The sequence below is a fragment of the Salmo salar genome, chromosome 16 (assembly GCF_965601325.2).
Source record: "Salmo salar chromosome 16, fSalSal1, whole genome shotgun sequence".
In the NCBI taxonomy this organism is placed as follows: Eukaryota; Metazoa; Chordata; class Actinopteri; order Salmoniformes; family Salmonidae; genus Salmo; species Salmo salar.
In genome coordinates this window covers 43439532-43454500 of record NC_138306.1, presented here as the reverse complement: position 1 = coordinate 43454500, position 14969 = coordinate 43439532, and the positions used below count along the sequence as shown (strand labels likewise).

The 14969-nt window shown below is 42.1% G+C and overlaps 1 protein-coding gene across 1 annotated transcript in view; it reads right to left on the bottom strand.

Moving 5' to 3' along the window:
- LOC106573868 (polyamine-transporting ATPase 13A3) overlaps positions 1 to 475 on the bottom strand; it is a 70154-nt gene extending 69679 nt beyond the window's left edge. The window contains exon 1 of the mRNA XM_014149281.3: positions 310 to 475. The gene's annotated coding sequence lies outside the window, so the exon portion shown is untranslated. The remainder of the gene's footprint in view (positions 1 to 309) is intronic.
- Positions 476 to 14969: the final 14494 nt, after the last annotated feature.

Here is a 14969-nt window from a genome sequence, read left to right as displayed (position 1 = left end):
GTATGCATACCCACAGCATGGAAGGGTGTTTTCCATTCATGATTCCATCTGACTAGGTGTGTTCCTCTTGCATGAAATATTATTGTATAAATAACATGGATACATTCAAGACCAGACAATATAGCTTAATTGCTTTAACAAGGCAATTTCTTGTATTTTACTCTGGGTGGCAGAACATTATGAGATCTATTGAAACTACCGAGAACAGTATGTCATAGCATATGACGAGCAAAAACTCACAGCTTAGACCGGCTATAATACATCCCACGTCTCTCTTTCCTCAGAGCGAGCAACCAATGACGTACTCACCAATCCTAAAGAAAAACAAGAAAGCCCATTCAGGACTGCTGCTTCAGATGTTCTAATCCTTGCTCCCAGTGAGTTGTGCAAACAGAATTCCAACTATTTATATGGAAGGACAGTTTGTTTTAATATTCCCCAGTCTCAGAAGGGAAAATGATTAACCTCAGGCCCTGGCACCTCACAGCCCAGAGGCTGGGCAATGCCAGCTCAGCATTCAGACTACATCAGAACACACATATCAGAACACAAGGCACTGGCAGTGACTGAGCTTCAGGACCTGCATGTACTCTGTATGTGTGCTGTGCTGTCTCTGTTTTCAGCATGTCAAAGGAGCTTGAGACAAATATGGTAATAAGCCTTTATAGATGTGCAATATAAAACAAAATGTCATGAGGACACTGACATTTATTGTCACGAGAATTCATGTTGATGTAGTCGAGAGGTTTTAAATTAATGGCAAATGCCTACTGTTTATCAGCAATTGCTTGGCTAGCCCTCGTTCTTATCACAGACCAATGTCTTCAGCAGACATTTCACCAAAGGAAATGTAATGGGGTGGAGAAGAATGTGCTTCACAACTTTGCTCTAATCTATGTATTGTCCTATAATCAGAACCCAGGGAAGTCACTTGAATGCCCATCAGTTAAAACAAGTCTGTGACTCTTGCACTGTACTACCGAGCCGCCAGTTCGAGAAACAGACCAGACAGGCAGGGGAGTGGGAGCTACTGGGAAGGACGGAGGAGCCCATTCCGTCTAGTCTGGCCCTTATCAGGTTTGCTGGGCCTTTTCCAGTTCAGCCCTGATAACCCGGCCTTACTAGTAAAATACAGGAAGTGAACCCTTGACCTTGCAAGGCGGCCAGGGAGTGACACTGGCCGCCTCGCAAGGGGAGGTCTACGGTGACACATCCCTAATGGGTCTTGTTAGTTAGTGCAGCCCATGTAAAAGCCAGGCTGATAAGGAGTTTGGGTGTCATCCGTTTAATGAGCGGTGCAAACCCATAACAGTCAAGCTGTCTGCAAGGCCACCTGAGCATCTGAGGAGCGTTAACAGCATTTGTAGTCGAACACACTGACAAAGAGAATAACAAGACAGATACACGGCCATATAATGTGTCTATCAGCCATTTAACCCAGTCATTCAATATTTCATGAAACAAACTGCTGGATCAATGTCCAAATTGTTATGTAAACTCCACAGGACACTTATGATGGCAAACCAATAACTTATATGACCCCCAATGAAAACATGAGACATGACAATAAAAACACAAAGTTTGATGACAGATACATTTTTTGCACTTTTATTACCTTATATAGTTACAATCTAAAAAACAGATCTGACACAATGTGATATAATGAGGAACTATTACCAGGTCATTCACCAGTGTTTGAAATGATCATGCCACTCCAGTCACCACTCTGCTTGATATGCTCTTTATAGTCTGTCCAATGATGCCACAGATGCAGACACCAGTGGGTTTAGGGCTTCGGTTCTTTGGTCATTCTTGCAGGGGAAACTGATACATTTTCTCTTGCTCTTTTGCCAGTTTTTTCCACTCTGCATTTGCTTTTTCAAAATCCCACTGGAAAGAAGACCGTTGTTTTGTTATAGGGCAGAGATACTGTTTATCTATTATGCATATTCACTATGAATGACATGTTGTTTATGTCTACATCTTAATCACATGATTGTGTTCTTGTTCTCTAGGGAAATATTCTACACTGAAATAAAAACACAACAATGTTCATTTTTTCACTCCAACCTGCAAACTGTGATACTCAATGATGTCACATGTTCAACCAATCAACTCCTCAGTCCTTGTAGAGCAGTGTACAAAATGTTGAGCCAAGCCCCTGACCAGCAGGCATCACACAGGAGACTGTAAACAGCTCCCAAAATATCAGAGCCAAGTGACGAATCCCCTATAGACTAGGCAACCATTTTGCTTGCTTCCGAGGCAGACTGGCCCTGCCTCAGTCTTTAATCAAAGATCTTTAACAGCAGAACAATCGGGCCACAATGCAAATCTTGAACAATTCAACCCCTCCGCTTCACCCCTACCCCGCTAGAACGAGCACTCAGCAGAAATGAGCGAGAAACACAATACAAAGCAAATTCCAAAAAGCTTTCTTGTGGCTGGGGTTGTTTTTAGAGTACAAAGAAACAGAGCCAGAGTCCTGTGGTGAGATTATGCAGCTGGCAAATTGCAAAAAGGCCTTATTTCCTCATGGGATTTCAATGCAAAAGAAATTAGTGAAATGCAAAACGACCTAAATTATTTCAGTTAACTTCATGATTTATGCAAATTATTTTTAAATCATTCAGTTGTAAAACAAAATACTTTAAATCCTTAGCGCATTTCTTCTCCAAATAAGATCAAACAACTTTACAGCTCTATGGCCTAGCCTAAAGTTTAGTATTATAAAATATAAAGGTACACTACCGTTCCAAAATTTGGGGTCGCTTACAGTTGAAGTCGGAAGTTTACATACACTTAGGTTGGAGTCATTAAAACTCATTTTTCAACCACTCCACAAATTTCTTGTTAACAAACTACAGTTTTGGCAAGTCAGTTAGGACATCTACTTTGTGCAGAACACAAGTAATTTTTCCAACAATTGTTTACAGACAGATTATTTCACATATAATTCACTGTATCACAATTCCAGTGGGTCAGAAGTTTACATACACTAAGTTGACTGTGCCAGCTTGGAAAATTCCAGAAAATGATGTCATGGCAGAAGCTTTTGAGAGACTAATTTACATAATTTGAGTCAATTGGAGGTGTACCTGTGGATGTATTTCAAGGCCAACCTTCAAACTCAGTGCCTCTTTGCTTGACATCATGGGAAAATCAAAAGAAATCAGCCAAGACCTAAGAAAAGAAATGGTAGACCCCCACAAGTCTGGTTCATCCTTGGGAGCAATTTCCAAACCCCTGAAGGTACCACGTTCATCTGTACAAACAATAGCACGCAAGTATAAACACCATGGGACCATGCAGGCGTCATACCGCTCAGGAAGGAGACGCGTTCTGTCTCCTAGAGATGAACGTACTTTGGTGCGAAAAGTGCAAGTCAATCCCAGAACAACAGCAAAGGACCTTGTGAAGATGCTTGAAGAAACAGGTACAAATGTATCTATGTCCACAGTAAAACTAATCCTATATCGACATAACCTGAAAGGCCGCTCAGCAAGGAAGAAGCCACTGCTCCAAAACCACCATAAAAAAGCTAGACTACGGTTTGCAACTGCACATGGGGACAAAGATTGTACTTTTTGGAGAAATGTCCTCTGGTCTGATGAAACAAAAATAGAACTGTTTGGCCATAATGACCATCGTTATGTTTGGAGGAAAAAGGGGGACACTTGCAAGCCGAAGAACACCATCCCAACCGTGAAGCACGGGGGTGGCAGCATCATGTTGTGGGGGTGCTTTGCTGCAAGAGGGACTGGTGCACTTCACAAAATAGATGACATCATGAGGAAGAAAATTATGTGGCTACATTGAAGCAACATCTTAAGACATCAAACCTGACTCAGTTACACAAGCTCTGTCAGGAGGAATGAGCCAAAATTCACCCAACCTATTGTGGGAAGCTTATGGAAGGCTACCCGAAACGTTTGACCCAAGTTAAACAGTTTAAAGGCAATGCTAACAAATACTAATTGAGTGTATGTACATTTCTGACCCACTGGGAATGTGATGAAAGAAATAAAAGCTGAAATAAATCATTCACTCTACTATTATTCTGACATTACTCATTATTAAAATTAAGTGGTGATCCTAACTGGTCTAAGACAGGGCATTTTTACTAGTGTTAAATTACAGGAATTGTGAAAAACTGAGTTTAAATGTATTTGGCTCACTTCTGACATCTGTAAATTAAACTGAACATTTTCTTGTTTTTGAAAGAAAAGCTAAAATGTTGTCCATTAAAATAACATCAAATTGATCAGAAATATAGTGTAGACATTGTTAATGTTGGAAATTACTATTGTATCTGGCAACAGAAGATTTTTTATGGAATATCTACGTAGGCGTACAGAGGCCCATTATCAGGAACCATTACTCCTGTGTTCCAATGGCACATTGTGTTAGCTAATCCAGATTCATAATTTTAAAAGGCTAATTGATCATTAGAAAACCCTTTTGCGATTATGTTAGCACAGCTGAAAACTGTTGTTCTGATTAAAGAAACAATAAAACTGGCCTTCTTTAGACTAGTTAAGTATCTGGAGCATCAGCATTTGTGGGTTCGATTACAGGCTCAAAATGGCCAGAAACAAATAAGTTTCTTCTGAAACTTGTCAGCCTATTCTTGTTCTGAGAAATGAAGGCAATTCCATGCGATAAATTGCCAAGAAACTGAAGATCTCGTACAACGCTGTGCACTACTCCCTTCACAGAACAGTGCAAACTGTCTCTAACCAGAATAGAAAGAGGAGTGGGAGGCCCCGGTGCACAACTGAGCAAGAGGACAAGTACATTAGAGTGTCTAGTTTGAGAAACAGACGCCTCACAAGTCCTCAACTGGCAACTTCATTATATAGTACCCGCAAAACATCAGTCTCAACGTCAACAATGAAGAGGCGACTCCGGGATGCTGGCCTTCTAGGTAGAGTTGCAAAGAAAAAGCCCTATCTCAGACTGGCCAATAAAAATAAAAGATGAAGATGGGCAAAAGAACACAGACACTAGACATAGGAAGATTGGAATAAAGTGTTATGGACAGACTAATCTAAGTTTGAGGTGTTCGGATCACAAAGAACGTCATTCGTGAGATGCAGAAAAAATGAAAAGATGCTGGAGGAGTGCTTGACGCCATCTGTCAAGCATTGTGGAGACAATGTGATGGTCTGGGGGTGCTTTGGTGTTGGTTAAGTGGGAGATTTATACAGGGTAAAAGGGATAATGAAGAAGGAAGCCTATCATTCCATTTTGCAACACCATGCCATACCCTGTGGACGGCATTTAATTGGAGACATTCTTCCTACAACAGGACAATGACCCACAGCACAGCTCCAAACTATGCAAGAACTATTTAGGGAAGAAGCAGTCAACTGGTATTCTGTCTATAATGGAGTGACCAGCACAGTCACCGGATCTCAACCCTATTGAGCTGTTGTGGGAGCAGCTTGACCGTATGGTACGTAAGAAGTGCCCATCAAGCCAATCCAACTTGTGGGAGGTGCTTCAGGAAGCATGGGGTGAAATCTCTTCAGATTACCTCAACAAATTGACAACTAGAATGCCAAAGGTCTGTAAGGCTGTAATTGCTGCAAATTGAGGATTATTTGACGAAAGAAAAGTTTGAAGGAAATTATTATTTAAATTAAAAATCATTATTTATAACCGTGTCAACTTCTTGACTATATTTCCTCTTAATTTTGCAACTCATTTCATGTATGTTTTCATGGAAAACAAGGACATTTCTAAGTGACCCTAAACTGTTGAACGGTAGTGTAGGTAGAGGCACAGCAATAAGAATAGCACTTCTCAGACCTATAGGAACACCTTTGGCAGGCTGCCAGCCCATGCCCATTTATAGATGATTTGTCAGTGTTAGTGATTGAAGATTATGCAATATGTGTGGATGGAACTGAGCGGGAGTTGTTCCCCCGCCATATTACTAAGTAATTGGACGTCTGACCTTTGTCAGAGCTTGGTAAATTCTAACCAGAGGGAAAGAATAACATTTGAAATGTTAAGTAATTGGATGAAAAAGACCTCAAATACTTGCATGCCACTGCTGACAAAATGACAATGGCTCAATTCAAAGCCATGTTAACTACAATATGTTCTGAACCCCTGTTTGGGCCCTACTGCTCTTTGACACACTTAGCCAGGGGAGGTTCACATCATTAGCTTTTTCCTGTTTGGTGAATAGTATAAAGTTCCAATTGTTTTCACTCACACCATTTGCAATTGTTTCAGATTAAATGACATCCTCCATGACTTTGCTTTCAGCGGAGCCACAGAGAGCTCCATTATTCTAAAGATGTGAGGGACAAAAGGGTGCCAATAGAAAATGTATTTTCCACAAGGCACTAAAGACTTCGCACAATCACCACCCTAACAATTCTAAACTCTTTTCCTAATTATGAGGTTGACAGGTTGCTTATGAGTCGTTCCACATGATTTCAATCCCTTTCTGACAGCACCCTTTCATACATGTTTGCCCGTGGTAGAAGTGATCAGAAAGTGACTTTTTTGACCCGAATGCCAAAACATTCACAAGATCGAGGTGCTCCAAATTGATCCACTTTGCATACCATACCATTAGACATCTGTCTTCATTACTGAAAAAGAGAAACAGTTGAGTTTGATATAATTTGAATGCTTTGTCAAACCAGGGTTGATTAAACTATTTCATACATTTCTTGAAAACAGATTTTTACCTTTAATGTCAGTATCTAAAAATGCATACACTTTTTCTCATGTTCATATACAGTATGTTGAAGCTTAGAACCTATTTTACATCAGAGGTGTTTGTTGTGCCCACCATCGGTTGACACTAAGCATGCTCTTGAATACAGGGTGGATGTCATGTTTTGGCTGATAAATGTACTAACATGTGAATACAATTCTACTTCAACTTTCAAATGGTACCATAAAGACGGTTGAAGATTCACACATCAGAAAATGTTGAATAGGAAACCTATTGAAATCATAGAAATATAGATACTAGAATAGACATTCCCATTAAAGTTAACATTTGACTGTGGGTGGACCAGCAGCCATATTTTTGGTTGTAATTGGAAGTAAAAATGTAAATTCACAACAACAAAAAATTCAATGGTGTACCAGCTAAATTGCAGTTGTCTCAAGTGATAAGTCCATTCTATGAATTATGTTTCTATGATTGAAATGACACCCTGTATAGAAGAGTATGCTGTGTCTGGCACAACACAAACACACAGGGCCGGCTCCAGCATTTTGTGGTTCCTAAGTGAGATATGGTTGTGGGGCCCTCCCACCTCGCAGCAAAACATATAAGGGACCCCCCTCTTGACATTTAAAATATATATAAACAGCTCTGGAAAAGATTAAGAGACCACTGCAAAATTATCAGTTTCTCTGGTTTTACTATTTATAGGTATGTGTTTGGGTAAAATTAACATTTATGTTTTATTCTATGAACTACTGACAACATTTCTCCTAAATTCCAAATAAAAATAGTCGTTTAGAGCATTTAATTGCAGAAAATGACAACTGGTCAAAATAACAAAAAAGCTGCAGTGTTGTCAGACCTCGAATAATGCTAAGAAAATAAGTTCATTTTTAAACAACACAATACTAATGTTTTAACTTAGGAAGAGTTCAGAAATCAATATTTGGTGGAATAACCCTGATTTTCAATCACAGCTTTCATGAGTCTTGGCATGCCCTCCACCAGTCTTTCACATTGATGTTGGGTGACTTTATGCCACTCCTGGCGCAAAAATTCAAGCAGCTTGGCTTTGATGGCTTGTGACCATCCATCTTCCTCTTGATCACATTCCAGAGGTTTTCAATGGGGTTCAGGTCTGGAGATTGGGCTGGCCATGACAGGGTCTTGATCTGGTGGTCCTCCATCCACACCTTGATTGACCTGGCTGTGTGGCATGGAGCATTGTCCTGCTGGAAAAAACAAGCCTGAGTTGGGGAACATTGTCAGAGCAGAATGAAGCAAATTTTCTTCCAGGACAACCTTGTACGTGGCTTGATTCATGCGTCCTTCACAAAGACAAATCTGCTCGATTCCAGCCTTGTTGAAGCACCCCCAGATCATCACCGATCCTCCACCAAATTTCACAGTGGGTGCGAGACCTGAAGAGACCTACAAGCCAGTGTATCGCACCTACTGTGAAATTTGGTGGAGGATTGGTTGATTTGTCTTTGTGAAGGATGCATGAATCAAGCCACGTACAAGGTTGTCCTGGAAGAAAACGAATTAAATGAATTAGGCCTTAATCTATGGATTTCACATGACTGGGAATACAGACATGCATCGGTTGGTCATAGATACTTAAAAAAAAAGGTGGGGGCGTGGATCAGAAAACCAGTCAACATCTGGTGTGACCAGCATTTGCCTCATGCAGCGTGACACATCTCCTCAGCATAGAGTTGATCAGGCTGTTGATTTGGGCCTGTGGAGTGTTGTCCCACTCCTCTTCAATGGCTGTGCGAAGTTGCTAGATATTGGCGGGAACTGGAACATGCTGTCGTACACGTCGATCCAGAGGATCCCATACATGCTCAATGGGTGACATGTCTGGTGAGTATGCAGGCCATGGAAGAACTGGGACATTTTCAGCTCCCAGCAATTGTGTACAGATCCTTGCTACATGGGGCCGTGCATTATCATGGTATCATGCGTTCAAATTGCCATAGATAAAATGCAATTGTGTTCATTGTCAGTAGCTTATGCCTGCCTGCCCATACCATAACCCCACTGCCAACATGGGGCAATCTGTTAACAACATTGACATCAGCAAACTGCTCGCCCACACAATGCCATACAATACGACTGCCCGGTACAGTTGAAACCGGGATTCAGCCAGTGAAGAGCACACTTCCCCAGTGTGCCAATGGCCATCATTTGCGGGTAAGGATGACTGAGACAGAGAATTTTATCATTAACAGGGAATGTATTCCTTCACACGGTCATTTTGAGAAAAAGGGGCTGGACGGAACCAAAGCAAAGAAAGTTAAAGTTAAAGAGCCCCCTCTCCTACCTTACCTGCCTACCCACAACTTACCTAACTAGCACCACCTGGCGCATTAACCAAAATGCAGGGGATGGTCCGCCCAGGTCTTACCTAGTGTGCATAGACAGAACATATACTACGGGTATATGTATGCCCGCAGGCCTCTTGCCTAAGCACTCCCAAGGTGCCTTCCCCTTCCCCCCTGGGAACAAAAACAGAATAATACAAACAATTTCAATAATCAAAACAATCCTTTTGACATAAAAATACCTCCGCAGGACCGGCTACCGGTCAGCTCCAATCTGTAATGGGGCCGACCAATCAGCTGCTTGGGGGAATCCAGGAAGCCATTTCCTGAAATACATACACATACATACAAACCCACAACACAGAAACTGGGGAACGTAACAACGCCAAACTACAGTCAGGTCAAGACCCTGGTGAGAATGATGAGCACATGAGCTTCCCTGAGACAGTGCAGAACTTCTTTGGTTGTGCAAACCAAGTTTCATCAGCTGTTCGGGTGGCTGTTCTCAGATGATCCCGCAGCTGAAGAAGCCTGATGTGGAGGTCCTGGGCTGGCGTGGTTACACGTGGTCTGCGGTTGTGAGGCCGGTTGGACGCACTGCCAAATTCTCTATACCAATATTGGAGGCAGTTTATGGTAGAGAAATTAAGTAGCCTCCAAACACTGTTTTAGAGAATTTGGCAGTACGTCCAACTGCAGACCACGTGTATGGCGTCGTGTGGGCGAGATCTTTGCTGATGTCAACATTGTGAACAGAATGCCCCATGGTGGCGGTGGGGTTATGGTATGGGTAGGCATAAGCTATGGACAATGAACAGAATTACATTTTATCTATTCCAATTTGAATGCACAAAAATACCGTGATGAGATCCTGAGGCCCATTTTTTTTAAGGTATCTGTGACCAACAGATACTTATCTGTATTCCCAGTCATGTGAAATCCATTTGAATGCACAGTGATACCGTGACGAGATCCTGAGGTCCATTGTCGTCCCATTCATCCGCCACCATCATCTCATGTTTCAGCATGAAAATGCACAGCCCCATGTAGCAAGGATCTGTACACAATTCCTGGAAGTTGAAAATGTCCCAGTTCTTCCACGGCCTGCATACTTACCAAACATGTCACTGATTGAGCATGTTTTGGGGTGCTGTGGATCAACTTGTACGACAGCATGTTCCAGTTCCCGCCAATATACAGCAACTTCGCACAGCCATTGAAGAGGAGTGGGACAACATTCCACAGACCACAATCAACAGCCTGATCAACTCTATGCAAAGGAGATGTATCGCCTTCGGCAGCGATTACAGCTGTGAATCTTTCTGGGTATGTCGCACACCTGGATTGTACAAAATGTCCACATTATTCTGTTAAAAATTCTTCAAGCTCTGTTAAGTTGGTTGTTGATCAATGCCAGACAGCCATTTTTAAGTCCTGCCATAGCTTTTCAAGCAAATTTAAATCAAAACTGTAACTAGGCCACTCAGGAACATTCAATGTCCTCTTGGTAAGCAATTCCAGTGTATATTTGACCTGTTTTAGGTAATAACCTAAAACAGGTCAAATATACACTGGAATTGCTTACCAAGAGGACATTGAATGTTCCTGAGTGGCCTAGTCCTGCTGAAAGGTGATTTGTCCTCCATGTCTGTTGGAGAGCAGATGGAACCAGGTTTTGCTCTAGGATTTTGCCTGTGCTTAGCTGTTTTCAGTTTATTTTCATCCTAAAAAAACTCCCTAGTCCTTGCCGATGACAAGGGACCTCACTGCTCGACTGAGGGACCTTACAGATAATTGTGTGTGAAGGGTACAGGGATGGCATTCAGGTCCAAAAGGTCACTTTTCTGACCACTCCTACCATAGGCAAAGATGTATGGAAGGTTTCATTCAAATCAAAAGGGGTGCAGTCAGAAAGTGATCGAATTCATATGAAATGACCCTTGAGTAGACTTTCAATGCACTATAATAATCAGTCGACATGGAAAGGCCTGAGCATAAAGAAGTAACGTTAAATAAACATACTCAGTTAGCAAGCAAAGCACTTCAGAAGACCTTGTGGGTAAAGGTCTTGATTTGACCATCCTTACTTGGTAATAGGCAGGGCCTACAATGTGTTAAGACTGAAAATAATAGGTTTCCCTGATGTGTAGATGAATCCAAAGCAACAAGTTTTCAACCATCCTTCACATTCTATCACCATCTTGTGGCAGAAAATGGTTTAACAGTTCACATCTTTTTACCATCACATACTAAACTCAGAATAACTGAACCATATTGGGCCAAATCTTGCTGTAGAAGATGATTTTACACGATAGTAAGGTTGTTAATAAAGAATGTGAGGAAGATGTAAGGATCCGTTGGGATCTGACCTCCACATCAGAGTTGAGGGATGAGGAGTCAGAGAACGTTTCTAAGGTGCAGGGTTCTTCCATTCTCACGGTCCTTCTGACACACCTGCTTCCCTGGACAGAGTCACCTCCTTCAGACACACCTGAAACGTTCTAAAGACATTTTTACCCTCACATTTCACACTGGTTGAATGTTGACATCCATGTAATATCCTATATCAGCCATCTTGTTGAGATTTGTGTTATTGGAGGGAACACAGAGAGGAGTGTCACCCAAGCCCAACGCACATGAAGAAAGAGAGCTGTGTTTAAAGGTGATTATCAAATACTGTATGAGGCAAAGCCAGGACAGGAATGAAAGAGCAACTTAAAAATGAGTTCTCAAACATCTACCATTCTCTGTCTTAAAGATCTTTATTTGCTCTTTCATTCCAATACTTTCTATAAAATTACATAAACAACACTGTCAGGCATTGAGTCCATCTCCTTAACGCAGGCAGGACTCTGGGCTTACTGTGTGTTTTTCTTAGTCTTCCCTCTGGGGTTGTGCTGAGTGGGGGAGAGAAGCCCCCCAGGAGACTGTGTCTGGAGAACCCCTTCCAGGCTGCTGCTGAGTGGTACTCTTCCTGCACCAGGACAGGAACACAATCTGACCACAGAGTCAAGACAGTAATGACAACACGGTTAGTGTTCAATTCAATTAGAAGTTCTATTCACATATTCATTAAATCTCGCCCACCAGCTAGCTCTCTCGAGGCTGGGGACGAGGCTACATATTCATAAGCTGGAGAAGGATACAGCAAGATCCAGGGTTGCACAGAACGTTGATGCCAGTAGCCACTGCATGGCTCTCAGTACAAACTCATCCTGAGTGTCGTAAAGCAATATGGTCGAGGAGTATAGGCTAAAAGATGAAGAGGTTCAAGTGCTAAGAGCATTATTATGTCATGTTGTGTTGCAGGTTTTCACTACATAACACTTGACTTTGAGGGACTGTTGTGACAATCCATCCAAGTACGGCAACTCAGACATGAACGGAAGTGAACTACGATGGGATGTCACTTACTGCTCTGGAGAAAGCACAGAACATGGAGGTCCAGAGCAAAACAATAACATAACCCAGGTCATCAGTGCTGTCCTGCCCAAGGACACAGCATAGCAGTCAGTTAGCCACTGAAAACAGGCTACTAGTGTGGAGGTGATTTCATAAGAGAATCTCCCACTTAAATGGAGGAGGTCTGTGAGAAGTTCTTCTCCCTGTTAGAGGCCTGTCTACAGGCCCTGGGCTGGTCCTGGATGTCAGGTAGATCCCTCCACCAACAGCAGAGAAACAGCCATGAGGTTCTGCCTCCTCCTCTTCATCATCCTCAGTCTATTATCTGATGGAGAAGGTAAAGGGGGTGAGGGTTGAGAATTGCAGTTCTGCTAACTGAATGTTATCCATTGAAATATTGAAAAAAGTATTTCACAAGGACCTCTCTTCAGCCTCATTTCTTTTGCATTTATTGGCTTTATAGATCAGACTTTTCTTTATTGTTTTTCCAATACACACAGTGCAAGCGTATTGTTTGTGTTGATAACAGATTGTAGAACCGCATACAACTAACATGCTCTGCCTAAAGGGTGACTGTGAGCAGCTCTGCCAAAAAAAGGGATAATTGAGAAATGTGTAGAAGGAAAGAAAGTGAGCATTTCTCATTTGCCAAGATAATTCACCCACTTGACAGGTGTGGCATATCAAGAAGCTGATTAAAAAGCATGATCGTTACACAGGTGCATCTTATGCTGAGGACAATAAAAGGCCACTCTAAAATGTGCAGTTGTCACACAATGCCACAAATGTCTCAAGTTTTGTGGGAGTGTGCAATTGGCATGCTGACTGCAAGAATGCCCAACAGAGCTGTTGCCAGAGAATTTAATGTTAATTTCTCTACCAGAAGCTGCCTCCAAAGTCATTTTAGAGAATTTGGCAGTATGTCCAACTGGCCTCACAACCGCAGACCACGTGTATGGCGTAGTGTGGGCGAGCGGTTTGCTGATGTCAACGTTGTGAACAGAGTGCCTCATGGTGGTGGTGGGGTTAAGGTATGGGCAGGCATAAGCTACAGTCAATGAACACAATTGCATCTTATCTATGGCAATTTGAATGCACAGAGATACTGTGACAAGATCTTGGGGCCCATTGATCTTGAGGCCATTCATCCGTCGCCATCACCTCATGTTTCAGCATGATAATGCACGGCCCCATGTCGAAAGAATCTGTACACAATTCATGGAAGCTGAAAATGTCCCAGTTCTTCCATGGCCTGCATACTCACCAGACATGTCACACATTGAGCATGTTTGGGATTCTCTGGACTGACGTGTACGACAGCGTGGTCCAGTTCCCGCCCATATCCAGCAACTTCGCACAGCCATTGAAGAGGAGTGGGACAACATTCCACAGGCCACAATCAACAGCTTGATCAACTCTATGCGAAGGAGATGCGTCATGCTGCATGAGGCAAATGGTGGTCACACCAGAAACTGACTGGTTTTTTAATCCACGCCATTAACCTGTTTTTAAGGCATCTGTGAAAAACAGATACATATCTGTATTCCCAGTCATGTGAAATCTATAGATTAGGACCTAATGAATTTATTTCAATTGACTGATTTCCTTATATGAACTGTAACAGCAAAATATTGGAAATTGTTGCATATATATTTGTGTACGTCATAGATTGTTGTCTTGTCACCAGAAGAGCCAGCTGACTGGAGAGAAAGGCCCCAACAGTGCTGCACAAATGGCCAAGGAAACAGAGAGTACAGGCTGCCTCCTCGCCTGAATTCCTGCCCAACACTCTGCATCTCCGACATACCAGCCGAGAATAAGTGTTGCCAATAAAAGTTAAGTAAAAGTAAAGTAAAACAACTATAGGTAGCCTGAACATGGCATTTACATTTTAGCAGATGCTCTTATCCAGAGCGACTTACAGTAGTGAATGCATACATTTCATTTCATGCATTATATATATATATATTTTTTGTACTGGCCCCCCGTGGGAATCGAACCCACAACCCTGGCGTTGCAAACACCATGCTCTACCAACTGAGCCACAGGGAAGACACTGCTTGACTTGGGAGCTGAATCACTGGAGCTGAATACCGGCACCTCAAATGTTGTTCTGCTTAAGCTCCTGCACCTCTTATTGAATATTAGTTAAAAAATATTATGGAGCTCCTGCACCTACATTTGCTAGAAGATACTAACTCTACGAGCTGCACTGGGGTCAGAACGCAATCATGGTTACAATAAGACACTGTGGAGCCAGTGTAACAGTTCTCATTTGCTTGGATGACAAAGGACAGTGCTGTTCTCCTTCAAAGTTTATTATGCAGACACACACACACACACACACCCCCCCTTTAGAGCAACTGCAAATCCGTCATGAAATCTCCAAAGTTTAACAACTTTTTATAATAGTTGTAGAACTGCTAAATGCATATTTACAATATCCATCATTACATCTATAACAACATGACTACAGATATATAATGACTCTATATGATGGCCATAACACAGCACGTGTAGAGCAACATAACATTGTT